Genomic DNA, 10,407 nt, shown 5'->3' with positions numbered 1-10,407 from the left:
GACGTGGCACTCAGTGGCTGAGTGAGGAGGTGGTGTTTGGTCAAAGGTTGAACTCACTGATCTTGGAGGTCTTTTCCAGCCTTCGGGATTTGAAGATTCTTCGACTTTTTCTCCCTGTAGTTAAGAAAAAGTTAATTTGTAACTTTATGTTATTCCAATGTTTAATGAAGGTTTTTCAGGTGTTCTTCCTGTTTTAAAAACAGCCTCAAGCCCACAGGGTGTGAGAGTTTGGGGCTGTTAAACATCCCCTGTGCAGCACTGCAGGTTCTGCTCCACAGGTCACATTCCTGATTGTCACTGGCAGTTCCACTTCTGAGCAGCCCAACTTCTGCCCATGGATTATTTATCCCTTACTTGCCTGGTTCCTGCATACCTCAATATTCCTCAGGTGATTTATCATCAAACAACAGCCCCAGGATGCAGAGACATTTCTCCATCACGTTTAAGAAAAAGGTTCAGGTGGGTTTTCTGATGAGCAGCATGGATTTCACTGGAGTTCACTTGTTGGAGTCTGAGATACAGAGTGTGTGCCCTCGTTTCTAATACTTAGTTCTAGGATTCAAAGAAACACTGAATTTCATATAATATGAAATTCATGAGCATGTTTTCATGGTGATACATGAGAACAAATGTTAAATAGGAAAAGTGTGAGTGTGTAGATTAGAAAGTTTCTTAAATCACTGGGTGAAAAAGTAGTTTAGAGAACAGGAGAAAAGATGGAGGATTTAGGGTGTTGTCTCTTGTCCTTCTTCTTTCTTCTTCATGTTCTTCTCCTAGGGGGTTTTGGGTGGTAGTAAGTGATTGGATAGAAAATACCTCAGTGCAGCACACAGGTGTTGGGTCATTGGGTCACTAAGAAAAATAATTGAGTTGGCATCTGTTAATTGGGTAAATGGACATATAAAAGACCTTGAAGATCTTTGTTAGCGATTTTACCCCTTTTCTATCATAGTGCACATAGCTCCTTGTACCTTGTAATGCTGATAAGAAAAGAATAAACTACTGAGACTGTACAAGAGAAAACTGCCTCCCTCTCGTCAATCTTCACTTCAAAGGGAAAAAGAACCCAATCCAAAAGTCCCTAACGAGACATTCACTAACCAGGATCAGACTCCCCAGGACCACAGAGGCAGGCAGGGAGCTTCTGTGTCCCTATGGAAAGGTAATATTTGCTGTCTTGGGTCACAAACAGCTGCAGCTGCTCCAGGTGCCTGAAAACCTCTAGGGACCCCCCTGCCCAGGGGAGGGATTTTGGGAAAACAGGCAGAATTGAGATGCTATTTCCAGGTGCCTTCAAGACCAGTATCAATAACTTTCCTGGAAGGAACGAGCTCCTGAGGTTTGTGAGCCAGGTATGAGCTGGTACAGGGGAGTTTCGAGACAGTCCAGGTGCAGAAGGCATTAATGTGGCTGGAAGTGGGAATGCAGGTCCCAGTGTGGATCAGGGATCATGGTCACAGGGTGGGTGCTGCTCCCAGGATCAGGGATCACATCCACAGGGTGGGTGCTGCTCCCAGGATCAGGGATCACATCCACAGGGTGGGTGCTGCTCCCAGGATCAGGGATCACATCCACAGGGTGGGTGCTGCTCCCAGGATCAGGGATCACATCCACAGGGTGGGTGCTGATCCTGGGATAAGGGATCACATCCACAGGGTGGGTGCTGATCCTGGGATAAGGGATCACATCCACAGGGTGGGTGCTGCTCCCAGGATCAGGGATCACATCCACAGGGTGGGTGCTGGTCCCAGGATCAGGGATCACATCCACAGGGTGGGTGCTGCTCCCAGGATCAGGGATCACATCCACAGGGTGGGTGCTGCTCCCAGGATCAGGGATCACATCCACAGGGTGGGTGCTGATCCTGGGATAAGGGATTGTGCTCATGGGGTAGGCACTGCTGTGGGATGGACGTCCTGTGCAAGGCAGCTGTGGGTGACTGCCCTGCAGGTGTGTGAGTGTCTGTCTGTCCTGGCAGCAGGTGTCTGTCTGTCTGTCCTGTGCCTGTCTGTGTCCGTGGGGCTCTGAGACACCTGCTCACCAGGGCAGGTTGAACCTGCTGAGGGAGAGGCTGCAGCCCAACTGGGCTGGATTTGCTGGCACCTCCAGACACCCACTCTGCATCTTCCTCACCTCCACCTGGCTGCTTGAACCCAGCTCCTATGGGGCAGGATCATCTCCCCTGCTCACCTGTGCTTAATCCTTGCTTTGCTCAGCAGTTTTTCAGCAGTTTTGCAGCGATTTTGCCCCCCAGTTCTTTGTCAGATGGAACACTGGTACTCTTCTCTGGGCATCCACAGAGAGTAAAACACCCCATTCCTCAGGGAATGGCTCCCTGCAGTGTCCTCTCCTTCTCTCTGAAGTGGCCAAGGTGGCTCAGAGGTGGCTCAGAGGAGGCTCAGAGGTGGCTCAGAGGTGGCTCAGAGGTGGCTCAGAGGTGGCTCAGAGGTGGCTGAGGTGGCTCAGAGGTGGCTGAGGTGGCTCAGAGGTGGCTCAGAGGTGGCTCAGAGGTGGCCCAGAGGAGGCTCAGAGGTGGCTCAGAGGTGGCTCAGAGGTGGCTCAGAGGTGGCTCAGAGGTGGCTCAGAGGTGGCACAGAGGTGGCTCAGAGGTGACTCAGAGGTGGCTGAGGTGACTCAGAGGTGGCTCAGAGGTGGCACAGAGGTGGCTCAGAGGTGGCTCAGAGGTGTCTCAGAGGTGGCTCAGAGGTGGCTCAGAGGTGGCAGCTGTAACTCCTGGAGTGTGGAGGGGACTGCAATGGCCTGTGACCCCATGACCCCAGAGCAGTCCCCATGCTGACTGACCCCCATTTCTCCTCTCCAAATTTACCTTCCTTTGCCTTCCCGCACATCATGCCTAGATTGTCCTGAGTCCTCTGTCCCCTTCCCTACTGGACTAAGGGTTCCTTGGGTCCTTCCCAAAGCCATAACTGAGCCCCCACCCTGCACCACCTGCCCCAGCTCCTTGGATCCCCCCATTCCTTCACAGCTGGAAAACGTTCTGCTCCCATGGGTGCGAGCAGGGTCCTCCTCTGGATCCTCCTGCATGTGACCGTGGCTCTCCCACCAGGAGCTCAGCCTCAGCAGAGGCCCAGGACATCCCTCTCTCCCTCCCCTGATATTGGTGTGTAAAAACGCTTGCTCGTGGTGAGAAACTTCTCCAGGGTCAAGCTGTTCAAGTATAAGCAATTTATTATAAGGGTAAAAGGAGGGGAGACCCGTGCCCGCCACCAGCCTCGGCGTCCGCGTGGTCCAGGGGAGGGGAGAGAGAACAGGTAGAGCAGGGGAGGAGAGGATGGAAAAAGGGAGGGAGGGAGGGAGGGAGGGAGGGAGGGAGGGAGGGAGGGAGGGAGGGAGGGAGGGAGGGAGGGAGGGAGGGAGAGCAACAGAGGGAAAGAGGGAAAAACCAGAGGGAGAGAGCAGGGAAGACAAGAGGGGTAGGAGCAGGGAGAGGGGGCTGAGAGTTAAGAGTGGGGGAGAGGGGTAAGAGGTAAGGGAGAGGGGTTCAGAGGTAAGAGAGAAAAGCTAAGAGAGTGAAGTTCTTGTTACAATCCAATATATCTTTTTCTATAGTGAATATTCTAATTCTTAGTAACCAATCACCATGAGACACACCCACTAAAGAATTTACATCCAGCCTATGTGCTTCCCTATATTAACATACAGTGTTGCATTTTAGACTCTACAAAGCTTTACAAGTGCTTTCCTTGCTTCTTGACCTTTGGACTTTCTATCAGCAGAAGGACATTGTTTTATCAACAGGGATTCTCCTTTAGCTGGCTAGGCTGTTGTTCTTTGGTTAACCAGTGCTCAGTATCTTATGACTCAAAGCAGGCTTTCATTGCTACTTCGATTCCAGCCTTCGTATTTTCAGAATCTTCTGCCAAACAATCACATTCATAAGGTTTCCCTGTTTCACCCTCCCCAACACCCTGAGAATCCTCAGGCCAAGGCATGTGCTCAGACTGGCTGAAGTGTCACACACACATGTCCCAGGCTCCATACACCCTGGGAAAGCCACTCAGAGTGCCTGGCACGTCCATCCCAGCATGGTCATTGACTCCCCAGCCATGAGGACGGGCTTGGAGATGCCCATCTGCAGGGACAGGGAATGCAAGGTCCCCACTGCTCCCACTGACTCTTTCTCTGTGGCTTTCGAGGCAGAGGGTGGAGAGTGGCTGTGATTTACCAAAATATGGATATAATCTAATATCAATATCCAACTGGGGCAGACAAAGACTCTGTAAACGTTTGAAGTTAGAGTGTGGTGTGTTTATTAGTGACACTGGACCGATGCAGAGGTCACCCTCTAAATACACACAGCCCTGAGTACAGACTTTTTATGTACAGAAGTATTGAATACAAATACATATTCATAACTCAGTTACCACCCACTCTCTGCTTCTTATGCTAATTAGAAAAGAGAAATTAAGCAAGCGTAGTTTGTTCTTTGAGATGGGTCTGTGGTCTTTTTATGAGTAGGGATCATGGAAGGGAGGAAGGAATGCACCTCTTCCTTGTCCTGACCTTTCTACTTTTTCAATGTAGTGACAAATGGGCCAAATGGGCCCTTGGCTGGGCTTCTAGTTTCCTGTCTTTAATTTGATTTACAGTTGTCTTAGGTTTCTGAAGTTCTTTATCAGATTCCCTGTTTCTCATCCCAAACCCATCTGAGTAAACATTCACATCTGGGATAGCTAACAATTAACTTCTAACTTTAGCAAGACCTCTCTATCTGCCTTTAGTTTTAACAAGGCCCATCTGTTTATTTTAATTAGTCTCAGCAAAGCCAATTATCAATTAAAACTCCAGCTTCTCCAAAATCCCAAAACTCCTTAAGGTTTGAGTCTCAGCTGCAGAGGATGGTGTTGGAGCCCCTGTGTGCAGGACAGCACAGCTGAGTGTCTGTCCTCTTAAGGAGTGATCTCCAGGAGATCACAGTCCATGGGTGTCCTGATGGGACACTGGTGGCTGGGTTCTTTTCCCTCCTGGACTGAGACTGATGAGAGAGAGGCAGTTTTCTCTTGTTTGGACTTGGTGGTTTATTCTTCTCTTATCTACATTACATTAAATATATATATATATATATTTATACACATATACAGAGTACAAGGAGCTACGTGCACTAAGACAGGTGCAAAGCTGCTAACAAAGAACCTCTTCAAGGTCTTTTATATGTCTATTTATCCATATAATTTATTATTTATTTATTATTTATTTAGTATTATTTTTTATTATTATTTATTATTATTTATTATCATTAACAAATGCCAAGTAAATTATTTTTCTTAGTGACCCAATGACCCAACACTTGTGTGCTGCACTGTGGCACTTTTTATCCCATCACTTCCTACTACCCAAAAACCTCTAGGAGAAGATGAAGAAGGAAGAAGAAGGAAGAAGAAGGAAGAAGACACAACACCCTAAATCCTCCATCTTGTCTTTTGTTTTTTAAAGGAGCTTAAACTTTAAACTCTAACTTTTTCACCTAGGGCCTTAAGAAAATTCGCTAATTTACACACTCACACTCCTAGTTTTTCTATTTAACAGTTGTTTGTGTGGTGTTCTGTGAAATTCAGTGTTTTTTTGGATGTCAGAGCCAGGTATCAGAGATAAGGGCACACACTCTGTGCCTCTGACTCCAGCACATGGGGTCCACCTCTGACTCTGTGCCTGCAGGAGCTGAGACCCAGACCATGAGCCAGGACATCCCCACCCCTGCCCAGAGCTCATCCATGTCTTGAAGTGACCAGAACATCTCCCCTGGCACTGCCCAGAGCTCATTGATGTCCTGGAGTGACCAGAACATCTCCCCTGGCACTGCCCAGTGCTCCACTGTGTCCTGGAGTGACCAGAACATCTCCCCTGGCACTGCCCAGTGCTCCACTGTGTCCTGGAGTGACCAGAACATCTCCCCTGGCACTGCCCAGTGCTCAGCCATGTCCTGGAGTGACCAGAACATCTCCTCTGGCACTGCCCACAGCTCATTGATGTCCTGGAGTGACCAGAACATCTCCTCTGGCACTGCCCAGTGCTCATCCATGTCCTGGAGTGACCAGAACATCTCCTCTGGCACTGCCCTGACCTCAGGTGTGTCCTGGAGTGACCAGAACATCTCCCCTGGCACTGCCCTGACCTCAGGTGTGTCCTGGAGTGACCAGAACATCTCCCCTGGCACTGCCCAGAGCTCATCCATGTCCTGGAGTGACCAGAACATCTCCCCTGGCACTGCCCTGACCTCAGGTGTGTCCTGGAGTGACCAGAACATCTCCCCTGGCACTGCCCAGAGCTCATTGATGTCCTGAAGTGACCAGAACATCTCCTCTGGCACTGCCCTGAGCTCAGCTGTGTCCTGGAGTGACCAGAACATCTCCTCTGGCACTGCCCAGAGCTCATTGATGTCCTGAAGTGACCAGAACATCTCCTCTGGCACTGCCCAGAGCTCCGCTGTGTCCTGGAGTGACCAGAACATCTCCCCTGGCACTGCCCAGTGCTCATCCATGTCCTGGAGTGACCAGAACATCTCCTCTGGCACTGCCCAGAGCTCATTGATGTCCTGGAGTGACCAGAACATCTCCTCTGGCACTGCCCTGACCTCAGGTGTGTCCTGGAGTGACCAGAACATCTCCTCTGGCACTGCCCTGAGCTCAGCTGTGTCCTGGAGTGACCAGAACATCTCCTCTGGCACTGCCCAGAGCTCATTGATGTCCTGAAGTGACCAGAACATCTCCTCTGGCACTGCCCTGAGCTCAGCTGTGTCCTGGAGTGACCAGAACATCTCCTCTGGCACTGCCCAGAGCTCATCCATGTTCTGGAGTGACCAGAACATCTCCCCTGGCACTGCCCAGTGCTCAGCCATGTCCTGGAGTGACCAGAACATCTCCTCTGGCACTGCCCACAGCTCATTGATGTCCTGGAGTGACCAGAACATCTCCCCTGGCACTGCCCAGAGCTCATCCATGTCCTGGAGTGACCAGAACATCTCCTCTGGCAATTCCCAGAGCTCATTGATGTCCTGGAGTGACCAGAACATCTCCCCTGGCACTGCCCTGAGCTCATCAATGTCCTGGAGTGACCAGAACATCTCCCCTGCCACTGCCCTGAGCTCATCAATGTCCTGGAGTGACCAGAACATCTCCTCTGGCACTGCCCAGTGCGCCACTGTGTCCTGGAGTGACCAGAACATCTCCTCTGGCACTGCCCAGAGCTCACTGATGTCCTGGAGTGACCAGAACATCTCCCCTGCCACTGCCCAGAGCTCATTGATGTCCTGAGGTGACCAGAACATCTCCTCTGGCACTGCCCTGAGCTCATCCATGTCCTGGAGTGACCAGAACATCTCCCCTGGCACTGCCCAGAGCTCATTGATGTCCTGGAGTGACCAGAACATCTCCCCTGGCACTGCCCAGAGCTCATTGATGTCCTGAAGTGACCAGAACATCTCCTCTGGCACTGCCCAGAGCTCATTGATGTCCTGGAGTGACCAGAACATCTCCCCTGGCACTGCCCAGAGCTCAGCTGTGTCCTGAAGTGACCAGAACATCTCCTCTGGCACTGCCCAGAGCTCAGCTGTGTCCTGAAGTGACCAGAACATCTCCTCTGGCACTGCCCAGAGCTCATTGATGTCCTGGAGTGACCAGAACATCTCCCCTGGCACTGCCCAGAGCTCAGCTGTGTCCTGAAGTGACCAGAACATCTCCCCTGGCACTGCCCAGAGCTCATCCATGTCCTAGAGTGACCAGAACATCTCCCCTGGCACTGCCCTGACCTCAGGTGTGTCCTGGAGTGACCAGAACATCTCCTCTGGCACTGCCCTGAGCTCAGGTGTGTCCTGGAGTGACCAGAACATCTCCCCTGGCACTGCCCTGACCTCAGGTGTGTCCTGAAGTGACCAGAATGTCTCCCCTCGCACTGCCCAGAGCTCATCGATATCCTGAAGTGACCAGAACATCTCCTCTGGCACTGCCCAGAGCTCATTGATGTCCTGGAGTGACCAGAACATCTCCCCTGGCACTGCCCAGAGCTCATCCATGTCCTAGAGTGACCAGAACATCTCCCCTGGCACTGCCCTGACCTCAGGTGTGTCCTGGAGTGACCAGAACATCTCCTCTGGCACTGCCCTGAGCTCAGGTGTGTCCTGGAGTGACCAGAACATCTCCCCTGGCACTGCCCTGACCTCAGGTGTGTCCTGAAGTGACCAGAATGTCTCCCCTCGCACTGCCCAGAGCTCATCGATATCCTGAAGTGACCAGAACATCTCCTCTGGCACTGCCCAGAGCTCATTGATGTCCTGGAGTGACCAGAACATCTCCTCTGGCACTGCCCAGAGCTCACTGATGTCCTGGAGTGACCAGAACATCTCCCCTGGCACTGCCCAGAGCTCATTGATGTCCTGGAGTGACCAGAACATCTCCTCTGGCACTGCCCAGAGCTCAGCTGTGTCCTTGAGTGACCAGAACATCTCCCCTGGCACTGCCCACAGCTCATCCATGTTCTGGAGTGACCAGAACATCTCCCCTGGCACTGCCCAGAGCTCATTGATGTCCTGAAGTGACCAGAACGTCTCCCCTGGCACTGCCCAGAGCTCATCCATGTTCTGGAGTGACCAGAACATCTCCCCTGGCACTGCCCAGAGCTCATAGATGTCCTGAAGTGACCAGAACGTCTCCCCTGGCACTGCCCAGAGCTCATCCATGTCCTGGAGTGACCAGAACATCTCCCCTGGCACTGCCCAGAGCTCATCGATATCCTGAAGTGACCAGAACATCTCCCCTGGCACTGCCCAGAGCTCATTGATGTCCTGGAGTGACCAGAACATCTCCCCTGGCACTGCCCAGAGCTCATTGATGTCCTGGAGTGACCAGAACATCTCCCCTGGCACTGCCCAGAGCTCATCCATGTCCTGAAGTGACCAGCACATCCATGGTGCTGCAGGAACAGCCCCTCAGGCCCTGAGAGAAGGGGTGATATATAACACAGAGAACAGAAATTTTCACTTCTCCTGAAGTTGCTGGATAGAGCTTAAAGACTAACTAGCAAAAAAGGTAAAAAAAGGATTTAGAGGTGCGCACACAGGATAATAAATATGGAAGGAACCAGTGGACAAAGAGATAATGAGGAACATAGTGAGTTTCTTGGCAAAGTTGTGTAATAAAAAGCAACAGTTCCTTCTTCTGTGCCCCCATTTTTTTGGGGGGGATAATGGAAGGAGCAGCTGGCGTGTCTGGCCCAGCATAGGACCATGGCAGGGCTCTTGTGTCCAGTCTGGGCTCCCCATCACCAGGAAAACCTGACAGAGCAGAGCTGGAAGGATGGCTGGGGCCTGGAGCACATCCTGGACAAGGAGAAGCTGGGAGGATGGGTTTTTGAGGAATCACTGAGTCTGGAGAAGACCTTCAAGATTATTGAGTCCAACTTGTGACCAATCCCCAGCTTGCCAACCAGGCCAGAGCACTGAGTGTCACATCCAGTCCTTCCTTGAGCACCTCCAAGGAATGGAGGTGCTCCCTCAGAGTCAAGGATCAGTTGGTGGGATTTCACTCAATGTTTTTTTTCTCAACATCTGCTGAGCATGGGATGGATCTGGAGCTGTTTGAGGATGGGTTTGGCTGGGACCAGCTGTGGCAAGGGCTGGGGACTTGTGTGCAGCTCCTCAGAGCTGATCCAGGGAAATGGTTCTGACTCAGCTTCTCTGGGACATCCAGCACACACGGCACTGAGCAGGCCTTGCTCATTTGCTCTTGTCCGGGGACATCCCTGCCCCAGAAAGATTTTCCAAGGAACTGTTCCATGAAGAACCCCTGCATGTCCCTCCTCATGTTTCATATCTCAGCTCTGGAAGAGCTCAACCTGCTGCAAGAAAATCCTCTTGGACTGTGGAATGGTGATACAGGAGAAGCTGCACCATCTTCTGGATGCCCTGGAGGCACGAGGTCGGGCAAGTTCCAGACTCTAGGAGCTGCTGATATCCCCAAACTAAAAGGAATATGATCACAGATCAACACCCAGAGCACAGGAGGCTCTGGATTTGGACTGGAAATGCCTTGGAAGGAGACACAGGGTGATTCCCATGGAGACACCATGGAGCAGATCAGCTTCCTCCAGGTGTTGAATTCCCAGTTCCTCAGGCTGGAGGTGAGGGGAGCCGGTGCTGGAGGCACCACCAGGCACGAAGCTGATCCAGATCCAGGGATGTTGAGGACGTGGGGTGGGGCTTAAGGGAGAAAAACAGGGCAGAGTTGGGACAACCTTTGACAAACAGTGGGAAAATCTTTAATGGTAACAAACAGTGTTTATTCCTTGAACTTTCCCAGCCAGTGCCCAGTCCTGCATTCAGCCATCTCCTTGTGCAAGTGGAACCTGAACCATGAGAATACAAACTGTGGGTCTGAGCAGTGAAAGGAAAACGAT

The sequence above is a fragment of the Poecile atricapillus genome, chromosome 36, assembly GCF_030490865.1.
Source record: "Poecile atricapillus isolate bPoeAtr1 chromosome 36, bPoeAtr1.hap1, whole genome shotgun sequence".
Lineage (NCBI taxonomy): Eukaryota > Metazoa > Chordata > Aves > Passeriformes > Paridae > Poecile > Poecile atricapillus.
Note: the sequence above shows the minus strand (reverse complement) of the source record.